Source organism: Chiloscyllium punctatum, chromosome 43, assembly GCF_047496795.1.
Source record: "Chiloscyllium punctatum isolate Juve2018m chromosome 43, sChiPun1.3, whole genome shotgun sequence".
NCBI classification, from domain to species: Eukaryota; Metazoa; Chordata; class Chondrichthyes; order Orectolobiformes; family Hemiscylliidae; genus Chiloscyllium; species Chiloscyllium punctatum.
Genome location: NC_092781.1, coordinates 34,279,183 through 34,294,399, shown reverse-complemented (window position 1 = coordinate 34,294,399; position 15,217 = coordinate 34,279,183).

Below are 15,217 nucleotides of genomic sequence, written 5' to 3'. Positions count from 1 at the left end.
AGATGTGCAACTGAAAAATAGACAAGACACATGAGGCTGTAAGAGAGATTGTTCGGTGGGAGGAGTTTAAGAGCTCACTTCCAGAGTTGATAAGAACTTATGTGGATGAAGAGATGGTTCAAAAAGTGAGAAGAGTGTCTCGGATGGCAGATGAATATCCATTTTTGCAGACGGTAAAATTTAGTTTCGAACAGGAATTTCATCCCGGGAGGGATATTAATCAGGAGAAGGGGAGATCATTTATTACAAAACAAAGAGCGAATTACCATGGAAATACTTATCACACGAGAAGAAGAATCCCAAGGAATTTAAAAGGAGGTGAAAGTCACCAGGTGTTTCCACTGTGGTAAAGTGGAAAATGTTAAGTACCAGTGCTGGTCGTTAAAGAAATCCACGAGAGAAATAGATGGTGTAAAATAGGCTAAACCAGTGGGCTTAGTGGAAGTCGTCAAGGAAACCCGAAGTAAAGTCGACGAGCTACAAGAGAGTGCAGAGCCGAGGCAGGAGCTGGGTATTGAGACAGTGCCTGGTCTCAAAAAGACTTCACCTCCGTGGGTAAAGTTTATTCAGGACGAACGGACGGTTGGCGGGGGGGGGGGGGGGGGGGGAGGGGGGGGGGTTGGGGGGGGTGCGGTGTAGTGGCGAAAGGAACGAAGTGACAATGTTGATAGATACGGTATCTGGTCAGTCTCCAATAGTAAACTGAAAGTATCAGCACTCTTTCTGACATGTTACGCAATTGGATTGGATTCCATTCCCTCCAGAGCGGAAACAGGCCCTTTGGCCCAACATGTCCACACCGACCCGACAAAGAGTAATCCACCCAGAACCATTCACCTACTCCCCACTAATGCACCGAACACAATGGGCAGTTTAGCATGGCCAATTCACCTGACCCGCGCATCTTTGGACTGTGGGAGGAAACTGGAGCACCCGGAGGAAATCCATGTAGACACAGGGAGAATGTGCAAACTCTATACAGACAGTCACCCGAGGCTGGTGCTGCGAAGCAGCAGTGCTAACCACTCAGCCACTGTGGAATACAGGGCCAGAAATGTAACATGTCCCTCTGACAGATCATATTGGAGTGCTAAATCAAGCCTGGGGAAGTAACGTTTTGGGAGTGATTGGCAGACTGTTAGTCCCAGGAATACGGCTTGTTTTGGGAACGACCCGACAGGATTCAAGGTGGGGGTAATGTTCCTTGTCATGCAGAAAATCAAAGGAAAACCAGGGAACTGAGTAGTTCAAAGCAGAATTATTGGAATTATTACAGGCCGTGTAGTAAGAAGATCCCATTATGGTAAGTTACAGCAAGCATGAAAAGCTAACGAAACAGATTAAGGAGCTGATCTTCAGTTCGGTGACACCCTGCTTGATGTCATGGTACAGCAACAACCAGAACAGGTGGAGGATCAGGCAGAGTTGCTTGTTCCTGAAAAGCAAATGGACTTACAACCGAAAAATGAGACGGTAACAGATCTATATCATGGTGCATACTCAGAAAAGGAATCAGAATATATTCCCGAGTATGACTATCTTAAGGACAGAGTTCGAGGGGTAAAATGGACATAACAGCAGGTTCATGCAGAGAAAAAATGGGTGGATGTGCACCAGATTGTGTTGCAATTAGCATATGTTCAGGAAACATTGCGAGTAATGTCCGAATCACCTGTCGGAGTTAATCTCAATGTGAGGACGATGCAGGCTACGTCCGTTGTCCTGCACTGAACAAGAAGGTTGGTAAAATATGCCATACGTTCATCCGTGCCAAATGGTGGGGAAGCCACAGGCAATTACAAATCCAGCACCTTTGTTGCCAATTGCCACTTTTGCAGAACATTTCACACGGGTTATACGCTTAATTGCGTATGTACCCTCTCTAAAACTAAAAATGGGACCCAGTACGTACCAACCGTAATGGCTGTGTCTCCCCGTTTTCCGTAGGCAATTCAATTACCTACTGTTAAGGCAAAGTCCATTTTGTTTAGATGGTATGGCCTACACAGGGAGATTCAGTTACTCCAATGGTCTAATTTTACTGCTATGAAAATCATGGATAGATTAGACATGCAGCATGTTCAACCAAGTGTGTACCACCATGGAGACTTGGAAACGTGGCTTCAAAACCTGAGGACAATGTTAAGAGTGTACTGTCATTCTTTCCCGAATGATGGGGATAAACATAGCCCCTTCATCTTGATTACCATTAGAGATGCTCCAAACGAATCGACTTAGTTTATTCCCTTTGAGTCAATATTTGGTATGAAGTGAGAAGGCATTTCAAACTAACAAAGAAAAGAATTGACAGGACCGACGTCAGAGATTTCACATTTGGATTTTATATCTAAAGTAAAGGAAGAAATTAAATTGAATAAGTGAATTACCTGAAGAGGGAAAAGCACAGACGGAAGCAGGAGGCAGACAAAAGAAACTCAAAACTGAGTACGTTTTCCCATGGATATTGTTACAAGTGAAAGGAGAGCCCTTCAAAGCCAGATTGAGGGGTCCCTAACAAATTGAGAAGAAATTGAGTCAGACAAACCATCTGGTAAAGATGTCAGACAAAAAAAACCTCTGTCGGATGTAATGTGAGTATGTTAAAACCTTACAACAAAAGGGACAGCGAACTGAAGAAACAGGTCTTAGTTGCTGCCCTGTATAGAGAGGCAATCCAGATGGCTTGGATGTTGATGTGCATCAAAATATGTAAAATAACGAGGAATTCCTTGAAGAATGGGATAGGATAGTGAAATGTCTGTTCCAGGAGGAAAGAACGAAATGAAAGTTTAGTTGCAAGAGTTTGAGGACATCAGCAGGAACAAAATGGGGAGGACACATTCTATTCTCCAATATGAGCTGGAAGTAGCGAATGTTTTTATTCCCAATAAGACAACACCCCTACAGGCTTAATCTTCCCAATGCCCGGGGTAGGTAATGGGGCCTGTATATGGCACAAAGTCTATCCCTGTTGCTCAGAAGGGAAGGGCGAAGAGGAGCAGAGCATAAGTAATTGGGAACTGTATAATTCGGGGGACCGATAGGAGGTTTTGTGGTGTGTTGCCTCCCATGTGCCTGGGTTCGAGATGTCTCTGCTCGTGTTTTCGGAATCCTCGAGGGGGAGTGGGAGCAGCGCCAAGCCGTATGTCACATCGGCACCACCGACATAGGTACGACGAGAGATGTGGATTTAAGGCAGAAATTCAGGGAGCTAGGATGGAAGCTTAGAGCGAGGACAGGCAGAGTTGTTATTTCAGGTTTGTTTCCCATGTCCATGGTGGTGAGGTGAGGAATAGAGAGAGAGAGGAGTTCGGCCTCACTACTGATGAAGAGTTTTACCTTAAACGTCGATTTTTCTTGCGACCTGATTCTACCTGCTCTGCTGTGCTTTTCCAGCACCACTCTAATCTTGACTCCAATCTCCAGCATCTTCAGTACCCACTTTGGCCTCGAGGGAGGAATTGGATATATGGCTAAGGGATAGTGTAGGAGGGAGGGTTTCAAGGAACAATGAGCTCCTTGAAAATAGAGTCACAGGTAGAGAGGATCGTGAAGCAGGTGCTTGGTAGGCTTCCCTTTATTGGTCACAGCAATGATTAAAGGAGATTGGAGATCATGTTGTTACTGTACAATACATTGTTTAGGCCACTTTTGGAATATTGCATGCAATTCTTGTCTCCTTTCTATCAGAAGAATGTTGTGAAACTTGAAAAGTTTCAGAAAATCTTTACAAGGATGTTGGCAGGGTTGGAGGATTTGAGCTACAGGGACAGGCTGAATAGACTGAGGCTGTTTTCCCTGGAGCGACAGAAGCTGAGGGGTGACTTTATCGAGGTTTACGTTAACGAGGGGCCGACATATGATAAATAGACAAGGTCTTTGCCCTTGGGTGGGGTTGTCCAGAAGAAGAGGACATAGTTTTAGGGTGAGAGGGGAAAAATAAAAAAGGGAACTAAGTACAAAGTTTCCATGCAGACTTTGGGGCATGTATGCCAGATGAAATGGTGGTGGCAATTTCAACATGTAAAAGGGATCTGAATGGGTGTGCGAATAGGAAAGGTTCAAAGGGCTAGCGGCCAGTTGCAAGCATTTGGGACGAGATTTGTTCAAGATATCTGGTCGGCGTGGACGAGTTGGAGGTACTGTGGGGGTGTTGTCTCGTGGAGTAGTAAAAGCAAATGTAGGTACTGAGGAGAAGAAGGATCACGGCAAAGGACGGGAAAATACGTGGCAACCAATTTTTAATTGGCCTGTGAGCAGATAGAGTAGCATATCATATGGTATAGAGGGCATCCTGACAGTCCATCAAGCGCATACTAACAAAAATAAAGTAATGCATGACACTTGCCCGACGTTCTGCACTATTCCCATAATCTTGAATGCCACAATTCAACTGCTCATCTAAGTTCTTGGCTTAAAGTCATGAAATTCTCTGTCTCAATTTACTTTCTTTTTCAAACATTCGTAGAACAGGACAGAGGTAGGGTTCTCTCTACTGTGTGCACATTAAGAAAAACATGAAGACATTTTGGGAATAACCCTGAGTGAGAGAGGTTCAGCTAAACTGTCAACCGTGCCCTGGCGAGGGAGCAACATCGCGCACAAGTACTGGAGGATGAGATCCTTATTTATCAAAGTATATCCCCCAAGTCAAACTTCTCTCCAATAATCTAAACAGTTCAATTTTTCAAACTTAAATTTGTTTCAGTCCCTGGAAAATTCGATGGAGAGATGCGGACTCTGCTGCTAACTTCCTTAACAGTTATTTCGACCATGCTCCATTGCAATATATTTATTTTAGTATGGCACCAAATTCTCAAACCGCACTGCCAATTAAAACATTATGGCAGTTGATGTCACTGTCAAAACTTGGTCACAAAGCTACAACCTTTTGTCACAGGTTGCATGCAATGTGAGTGCGAAAACCTTAAAAAAAGAAATCAGAATGGCAGGCCTGTGGCAACTGAACTTCCATGCTAGCTAATTCAATTTGGACGAGAAATCGGTTTGAGCAGGGTCTTTTATAATAGTTTGGCAAGCTTGTATCAGTAGAGTAAATAGGGTCTAATGTTTCCAAGGACAGTTTCCAGAGAATTGAGCTGGTGGCATTGTGATTGAAATTGCATGCGTCCGGAGATTGTACTTAATTTTGGATATCAGAGCAAATGGTTAACTCGAGTATGTGCGTTCGGAAAAGTAAATGCTTTTTTTGTTGAAAAGCTTTGCAACGAAAGGAAATACTTCAGACTATCGTCCGATCGATATGACGCAGAAAATGAACAGCCAGCGTGGTTGTGAGCACCGGCAATATAGGCATTTGCTTGGGCGGGCCGGGCGGCGTCAATCGATTCGCTCAGCAGGTTAGAGCGTGGTTCTCATAACGCCAAGGTCGTGCGTTCAATCCCCACACTGACCACGCGAAGCGATGGCGTGGTTTATGGCGCGGTGTCCGGGATCGCCATGGTTTTTTACTTTCACTGTCTGCAAGTACTTGTCACATGATCGCTTGAGATGTGTATTCGTTCGAAAGCCGACCATCGCTGTCATGAACATCAACTCGCTGGTCCATGCCGGATCTCAGCTGCGTTGCTGTATTTCCAAACAACGTGCTCCACGAATCCACGATGCAGGAAGCCTCACCTGCGCAATAAAACATTTGACAGGGTTAGACGCACGACTTGATCGCCGTACCCGTGATGACTGGTGGATGTTGTCTGCAGCAAATCAATCAGTCTCAATTGTGTCCACAATCAAATGCAAAACATGAAATATATGCAGTATTAAGCAGACCTGGCACAGTCTCGGAGGAGAACCAGAGTTCAGGCTTCAAATCAAATCAAAGCTTCAATTCATGTGATATTCCTCGATCTCTGTTAACACTTGTCACACGACTTCCAGAGGGAATTCACCCTCACGCTTGCTCACCTCTTATGCACCGACACTGGAGTTATCATATCACCAGCAACATCATAGAGCCATTAATAAAAGCAAGTTACTGCGGATTCTGGAATCTGAAACTAAAAGATAAAATGCTGGAAAATCTCAGCAGGTCTGGCACCATCTGCACGGAGAGAAAAGAGCTGACGCTTCGAGTCTAACTGACCCTTTGTTAAAGATAAAAAAGGGGGAGAATTAGGGAGCGATTTATGCCAGGCTGACAGAAGGTGAGTCAAGGCTTCAGATGCAAAGGTAATAATGACAGTGCATGGAGAGATTAAAGGGAGATAAGGAGCCGTGAATGAGGCAAGCTGAAGACAGTGCTATTTGAAAAAATATGTGGGGGCTGGGTGAAGAAGAGACAAAATGGAAAACAGGGGAGAAGGTTCGCAAAGCAGGAAGAGGAGAGGAAAAAGGATTGAGAGAGTGGGGAGCGAGAGAAAGGGAGACAATCAAGAAATAAGAGGTACAGAACAGTAAAAAAAAACTCAAATAAAAAAGATAAATAAAATAATTGAAAAAAAATTACCTGAAGTTGTTTGAATTCAACAACTTCAGACAATTTTACGTCATTTATTGTATTTATCTTTTTTTATCATTTCACCTGCACTATCATAGAGCCATTCGATATGGACAGCACTGAAAACACAGTCTTCGGTCGAACTTGTCCATTCCGAATCGATGTCCTCAACTGATCCAGCCGCGATTGCATGCACTTGAGCCATTTCTCTCGAAACCGTTCCTTTTCAAATACACGTCCAGATTCCTTAAAAGTATTGGAATTATACCATCCATCACCAGATCGTCTGGGAACTTATTCCAAAACGCACCACCCTCTGTGTGCAGCCTTTGCCCCTCACTGTCTTTCGAATTCTCACCTTCCACACCCCCAGATTTATACCCTCTCCTTTTGAACTGCCCCACCTGAGCGGAAGGAACTTGTCTATTTACCCGATTCATGCCCCTCATGATTGGAAAACCTCCGTAAGATCAACTCCCAGCCTCTGACGCGCCAGACAAAATAGTGAGTGCGTGTTCAGCCTGTAAACGTTTGCATCTTTTCCATTTTCCAATGAAGGATGTAGCATGCTGTCTGAAGCAATCATCTTAGCAGCTGATCTGTCTCTGATAAATGCTGCAGGAAGGCGTGATAACTTGCAAAATATGCTGTCAAACGAAGATTGCACAAGCAACATGAGTCCTTGAGCAAAACGTACAATTGACTTCTGATCTGTTGCTGACACCAAAGCAACTGCGTCGTTCGGGAGCAGAAAGAATCCCACTGTTAGATTACAATTCAAATGCATTTGTCATAAGGTTCGTAGCAGTTTATCAGCAGCACATAACCCTGACTCCAAAGGTCTGTGAGTATCCAGAAGAACAGTGTGCGACCGTTGAAAGTACGTTTCTCCAGACGATATTTGTCAACATGACAAGCTGCAGCTGAGCTGGTGGCATTGCGATTGAAATTGCATGCGTCCGGACATTGTGCTTAATTTTGGATATCAGAGCAGATGGTTAACTCGAGTATGCGCGTTCGGAAAAGTAAATGCTTTTTGTGTTGAAAAGCTTTGCATCGAAAGGAAACACTTCAGATGATCGTGCGATCGATATGAAGCAGAAAATGAACAGCTGCCGTGGTTTTGAGCTCTGGCAATATAGACATTTGCTTTCGAACAGCAACTGGCGTTGGTCCGTTAGCTCAGCTGGTTAGAGCGTGGTGTTAATAACACCAAGGTCGTTGGTTAAATCCCCACACTGACCATGCAAAGCGATGGCGTGGTTAGTGGCGCGTTGTCTGGGATTGTCGTGGCATTTTACTTTCACTGTCTGCAAGAACTTGTCACATGATCGCTTGAGATGTGTCTTCGTTCGAAAGCCGACCATCGCTGTCATGAACATCAACTCGCTGGTCCATGCCGGATCTCAGCTGCGTTGCTGTATTTCCAAACAACGTGCTCCACGAATCCACGATGCAGGGACCCTCACCTGCGCAATAAAACATTTGACAGGGTTAGAGCACGACTTGATCGCCGTAACCGTGATGATTGGTGGATGTTGTCCGCAGCAAATCAATCAGTCTCAATTGTTTTCACAATCAAATGCAAAACATGAAATATATGCAGTATTAAGCAGACCTGGCACAGTCTAGGAGGAGAACCAGAGTTCAGGCTTCAATTCAAATCAATGATTTATATTCCTGGATCTCTGTTAATACTTGTCACACAACTTCCAGAGGGAATTCACCCTCACTATTGCTCACCTCTTATGCATCGACACTGGAGTTATCATATCACCAGCAACATCATCGAGCCATTAATAAAGGCAAATTACTGCGTATTCTGGAATCTGAAACCAAAAGAGAAAATGCTGGAAAATCTGAGCAGGTCTGGCACCATCTGCAAGGAGAGAAAAGAGCTAAGGTTTCGAGTCTAACTAACCCTTTGTTAAAAATAAAAAATGGGGGAGAATTAGGGAGGTATTTATACCAGGCTGACAGAAGGTGAGTCAAGGCACCAGATGCAAAGGTGATAATGACAGTGCATGGAGAGATTACAAGGAGATGAGGAGCCGTGAATGAGGCAATGTGAAGACAATGTTATGTGACAAAATATGTGGGCGATGGGTGAAGCAGAGACAAAATGGAAAACGGGCAGAAGGATTGCAAAGCGGGAAGAGGAGAGGAATAAAGTATTGAGAGAGTGGGGAGCGAGAGAAAGAGAGACAATCAAGAAATAAGAGGTACAGAACAGTGAAAAAAAACACAAATAAAAAAGATAAATAAAATAATTGAAATAAAATTACCTAAAGTTGTTTGAATTCAACAAATTCAGACAATTTAACTTCATTTCTTCGACTCAGTTCAATCCCTTCGAGTTCATATTCCTCCATTTAGTGAGGGGCCATTTGAATTAATTAATCCGACATTGACAGGATCCCAGGTCAGAGATTCGACTCTTGGTTTATGTATCAGAAGTGATGGAGAGATTAAATCTGGTAGGGGAGGTAGCTAAATAACACCGAAGAAAGACACAGCTTAGAATGAAGCAACTGGTACATAAAAAACTGAAATTCGGACATCCTCCTTGGGGCATGACGTTTAGTATTGTTACCAGGCTAAGGAGATACGTTCACGTCAGGTTTAGTGGACCTATCAAATTGGGGAAAAGTGCAGTCAGGTAAATTGTCTGATAGAGATGCATAGGAGAAAAAATCTGTATCGCGAATTCAAGTGAATATGTTGAATGCTTATTATAATCGAGATAAGGAAAATGAAAAACAGGTGTTAATTACTGCCCCACTGAGTGAGGAATAAAATCCAGATGATATGGAGTTTAAGTCCCTTTACATCCGTTAAAGTGGAAGCCCTTAAGAACTGGGATCAGTTTAAACTTACGGTCTTTGAAGTAAAGAGCAGTGTTGGATGATTGTCTTACAACAATATGAGGACATGTTAAGGAATAAGATGGGGAGGACCTACGCTATTGCCCATGATCTCGACGTAGGGAATGGTGTTCCGATAAAATAACAATCTGACTCCTTGCAAAGCCACATATGTCCACAAGGAAGTGGATGCGATGCTCAATGAAGATATCATCGAACTAAGTCAGAGAGAGTGGAGTTTGCCTATCTTAGACTTAGACTAAGAAAAATACAGCGCAGTACAGGCCCTTCAGTCCTCGATGTTGCGCCGACTGAAGCCTAACTAACCTACACTAACCCACTATCCTCCACATGCTTATCCAATGCCCACTAAAATGACCAGAAAGAGGGACAGTCCACCACTGCTACTGACAGGGCATTCCATGAACTCACAACCCACTGAGTAAAACGTCTACCCCTAATATCTGTCCTATACCAACCTCCCCTTAATTTAAAGCTGTGTCCCCTAGTAACAGCTGACTCCATACGCAGAAAAAGGTTCTCACTGTCAACCCTATCTAAACCCCTAATCATCTTGTACACCTCTATCAAATCTCCCCTAAACCTTCTTTTCTCCAATGAGAACAGGACCCAAGTGCCTCAGCCTTTCCTCATACGAGGTTCCTTCCATACCAGGCAACATTCTGGTAAACCTCCTCTGCACTCGTTCCAATGCCTCCACATCCTTCCTATAGTATAGCGACCAAAACTGCACACAATACTCCAGATGAGGCCTCACCAGACTCTTCTACAACTGCAACATGACCTCAGGACTCCGGAACTCAATTCCTCTACCAATAAAGCCCAGTACACCATATGCCTTCTTCACAGCACTATTTACCTGGGTGGCAAATTTCAGAGATCTGTGTACTTGGAATCCAAGATCCCTCTGCTCATCCACACTACCAAGTAGCCTACGATTAGCCCAGTAATCCATCTTCTTGTTACTCCTACCAAAGTGAATGACTTCACACTTAGCTACATTGAATTCCAATTGCCACCTTACTGCCCAGCTCTGCTACTTATCTATATCCCGCTGTAACCTGCCACATCCTTCTTCGCTGTCCACCACTCCACCGACTTTCGTGTCATCCGCAAACTTGCTCACCTAGCCTTCAAGCCCCTCCTCCTGGTCATTTATAAAAATGACAAACAGCAACGGTCCCAAAACAGATCCTTGTGGAACACCGCTCGTAACTGCGCTCCAAGATGAACCTATACCATCAACTACTACCCTCTGTCTCCTTCCAGCCAGCCAATTCCTAATCCAAACCTCTAATGCACCCTCAATGCCATACCTACGCGCATCCTCCGTAGTTTTTGCATTAGCCTGCCATGGGGTACCTTATCGAACGCCTTGCTAAAATCCATATACACCACATCTACTGCTTTACCCTCGTCCACTTCCTTGGTCACCTTCTCAAAGAATTCAATAAGGTTTGTGAGGCACGACCTGCTCTTCACAAAACCATGCTGACTATCCTTGATCACATTATTCCTATCCAGATATTCATAAATCCTATCCCTTACAATTCTCTCTAAGACTTTGCCCACAACAGAAGTGAGACTCACTGGACTATAGTTACTCGGGCTATTCCTGCTCCCCTTCTTGAACAAGTGGACCAGATTCGCTATCCTCCAGTCTTCTGGCACTATTCCCGTAGACAACGACGACATAAAAATCAAGGCCAATGGCTCCGCTATCTCCTCCCTTGCTTCCCAGAGGATCCTAGGATGAATGCCATCAGCCCCAGGGGACTTATCTATTTTCATCCTTTCCAGTATTCCCCAGACCTCTTCGCGACATACCTCAAGGCCATCAATTCTAATCACTTGTGACTCAATATTCACATCAGCAACAGTGTCCTGTTCCTGAGTGAATACTGACGAAAAGTATTGATTTAGTGTCTCACCAATCTCCTCCGCCTCCACACACAACTTTCCATTACTTTCCTTGACTGGACCGATACCTACCCTCGTCATCCTTTTATTCCTGACATACCTATAGAAAGCCTTTGGATTTTCCCTAATCTTGTTATTTCCCAAGCCTGATGGGACTCAATGATTTTGTGTAGACTATCGGAAGGCTAACGCCATAACAAAATCGGACTCATACCCAATACCCAGCTTACAGGACTGCATAGAGAAAGTTGGACAAGACAATTAAATCACTAGGCTGGACTTACTGCATGTTTATTGTAAGGTCCATTTATCAAGGAAAGCAAAATAAATATCTGCATTTGCCATACCAAATGGGCAATATCAAGACAAAGGAACACACAGCCAAAAGCCATTGAGATATTTCGCGACCACCCTCGAAGAAAGAGGTCAATCGATTTTTGTGATGCAGCAGATTCAACAGCACGTTTCCTCCAAACCTAAGCAGCGTAGTGGCACCATTAGCACATTTAATGAAGAAAAACACAACATTTCGGTGGACAGAACATTGCCAGGAAGCACTTGACTACTTAAGAGCAACATTAACTGCACACCAGTTGTAGCTCCACCAAACGTTTTGAAAACTTTCAAAATTGCAGTCAATTCTATTGACATCAGAGTTGGAGCTGAAATGCTCCAGGAAGATGCCAGTTGGTTACTTTTCAAAGAAACTCAATACCCACCAGAGAAAATACTCTGTCATCAAGAAAGAGTTATTCAGTTTGGTACTGGCTTTACAACTTTTAATGCTTATATCATGCGCGATGTGATGGAAATAGTTGTGCACTCGATTCACATACGTCTTACATTCTTCGAACGATTTAAAGACATGAATATGAGATCATTTCATTTGAGTCTTACGTTCCAGACTTTTAATTTGCAAATCGTACATGTTGTAGTTCGTAAGAATTTGATAGCAGATGGATAAGTTCGAACAGATACCAATATCCTATTAACTTCTGAATACGCATGCATACTGTGTGTGTTTACGTGTGTTTATATACACGCATATATAAAAACACTGCCTACAACAGATTGATATTTGCAGCAATAACAAACTATAAAACATGGATTTCCTTCTGCTCTTGGACTCTTCCAATTGCTGTGAGCACAGAGTCTCTGGTGGGCTATGCTGCTCACTGAAATGTGCCTTACGCTGAAAATATTGAGCATCAAAATCACGGCAAATGGAAGACAAGGTGTGATAATGTAGTGAGAAACTTCAACTGCTGTCCATAATTTTAAATTTATATCACTGGGATCTATAGCAGAAGACACAAGGCTATTTGAGAATCCATATTTAAATAGCTCAGCACAGTCACTGTTCCGAATACTGAAGCCACTACCTTCTCATGACAGTATTTAGTTTTCAGTTTCTGGCAACAAAGCGCCACACATCGATCGTAGTTAATGTGACGGTGAAACAAGCTGAGCAGTCAGATGCTGCATAAAGCAGGACACTGTGACTGTTAGACACATCCATATCATTCTGGAAAAGTAAGTGTTCTGAAAAAAGAGTACGAATATGTCTCAATATCAGTAACGGATCAGCACCAGCAGATCGGACATTGCCATGGCCATGAGTTACCGAGTTACTGTGAGTCTGGTGAGTCCACACCACCACTGGACACGATCACAATCGATGCTGTACAATTGTGTAAAAAAAAAGGTCATTGATATAATAAGGATACTTGAGGGGGTAACCCCTATGTTCTTTATCAACTGCATCATGGGCGGCAAGGTGGCACAGTAGTTAGCTCTACTGTATCCGAGCGCTAGAGACCCGCGTTCAATTCCCGGCTTGGGCAACTATCTGTGTAGAATTTGCACATTCTCCCCTTGTCTGCATGAGTTTCGTCCCACAGTCCAAAGATATGCACCAAGACAATACAGGAGAACAGCGCTTTCGCGTGCAGTCTCTCTCGTCGTGACTGCCACTCCCGTGCGGGCTTCCACAGTCACAGGAGACGCTGCCTCACCAGCAGAATTGAAGCAAGACGCCCGCAGTGTTAGGTGAAAGGGTAAATGTAGGGGAATGGTTCTGGGTGGGTTGCATTCCGAGGGTCGGTGTGGACTTGTTGGGTAGAAGGGCCTGTTTCCACGTTTTAAATAATCTAATCTAATCCACCAATGATGCACAGTTGTGACAGTTGTACGATCCAGAAAGTATATTGCAGTCTCCTCTAAACTTTCATTCTCCATGCCCTCTGAGAAATGTAGAGCATGTATCATCTGGTTCTGTTTAGGCACGCGTTTGAGCAAATATGTGACAGTGTGCATGTGACTTTGCATGCGTGTGCTCCAATGTCAGCTTTCTGTGCAAAAGCGAAAATGAGTCAACATGTTCATGCATGGTCATGTGAGAGACAGGGTGCGTGTGAGAGAGACAGAAATTGCTCATGTGTGTCAGCAACTATATGTGGGAAACAGTGAGTGAATGCCTGGGTTATGTCCAAAAAACCTAAGCAGCTGAATGAATGTGCGTGTGAGGAAATGAGAAACAGACTGTGTGTGACTTTGAGTTAGTGTATAGGATGCAGTGAGAATATTTGATAAAATTTCTATCAGACTATTTGTGAACGAATGTGTGTGTGTTTGAGACAGACATACTATCTCTGTGAGAGTATGTCTGCATTCCTGTGTGTCTGACATTTCCTCGCAGTGCAACATTAAGTAGCTTGTCAGTATTGTGTACAATCCCTTGATAGCCAAAGAAACAAATATCGCCAACATCCTTCGTGGCTTGCAAGTGGTTCTTGTGCACTTGCCTCATGAGCCTAAATCAGTGCCGTCAAAATTTGTAGAACTCAGTTAATCCAAATTGACCTCAGAAATCACTGTGTCGACGGTGTAAGATAGACTGGTCTAACATAGGATTACAATTCTCGGTGAGCATTAAAAATATTGAGGAAGAACCAGTAGCCTATCAACAAGTAAAGATGGATCAAATTGTATCCGGTGGTATCCGTCCTTCTCACGGGACGATGGATAAGCGCCTGGGCGTCTTGCTTCAATTCTGCTGGTGAGGCAGCGTCTCCTGTGGCTGTAGAAGCCCGCACTAGAGAAACTGCACGTGAAAGCGCTGTTCTCCAGTATTGTCTTGGTGCTTTTTCTTTGTTTTTATTCGATGAGTCCGCTTTTCTACAGCGACAAGCCTCATTTTCTCTTTTACTCATTTCACACTTTTCCCCCGGGTACAACAGAGTGTTACAAGGGGACATAAATTTAAGGTGAAGTGTGGAAGGTATAGGGGGGATGTCAGGGGTAGGTTCTTTACCGAGAGAGTGGTGGTGGCATGGAATGCGCTGCCTGTGGGAGTGGCAGAGTCAGAATCATTGGTCACCTTTAAGTAGCAATTGGATAGGTAAAAGTTTCTGACTGTCTACTCTACCTATACCCCTGATCATCTTATAAACCTCTTTCAAGTCACCCCTCATCCTTCGCCCTTCCAATGAGAAAAGGCCTCGCATCTCAACCTATCCTCGTACGACCTATTCTCCATTCCAGGCAACATCCTGGTAAATCTCCTCTGCACCCTCTCCAAAGCTTCCACATCTTTCCTAAAGCGAGGCGACCAGAACTGCACACAGTACTCCAAATATAGCCTTTCCAAGGTCCTGTACAGCTACAACATCACCTCACGACACTTGAATTCAATCCCTCTGCTAATGAACGCTAATACACCATAGGCATTCTTACAAGCTCTATCCACCTGAGTGGCAACTTTCAAAGAGCTTTTAATATACACCCCAAGATCCCTCTGCTCCTCCACCTTACTAAGGGCTTTTGCCCGTAACGTCGATTTCGGTGTTCGTTGGATGCTGCCTGAACTGCTGTTCTCTTCCAGCACCACTACTCCAGTCAGATCCTTACCGTTAACCCTGTATTCCGCATTCTGATTTGCCCTTCCAAAATGGAC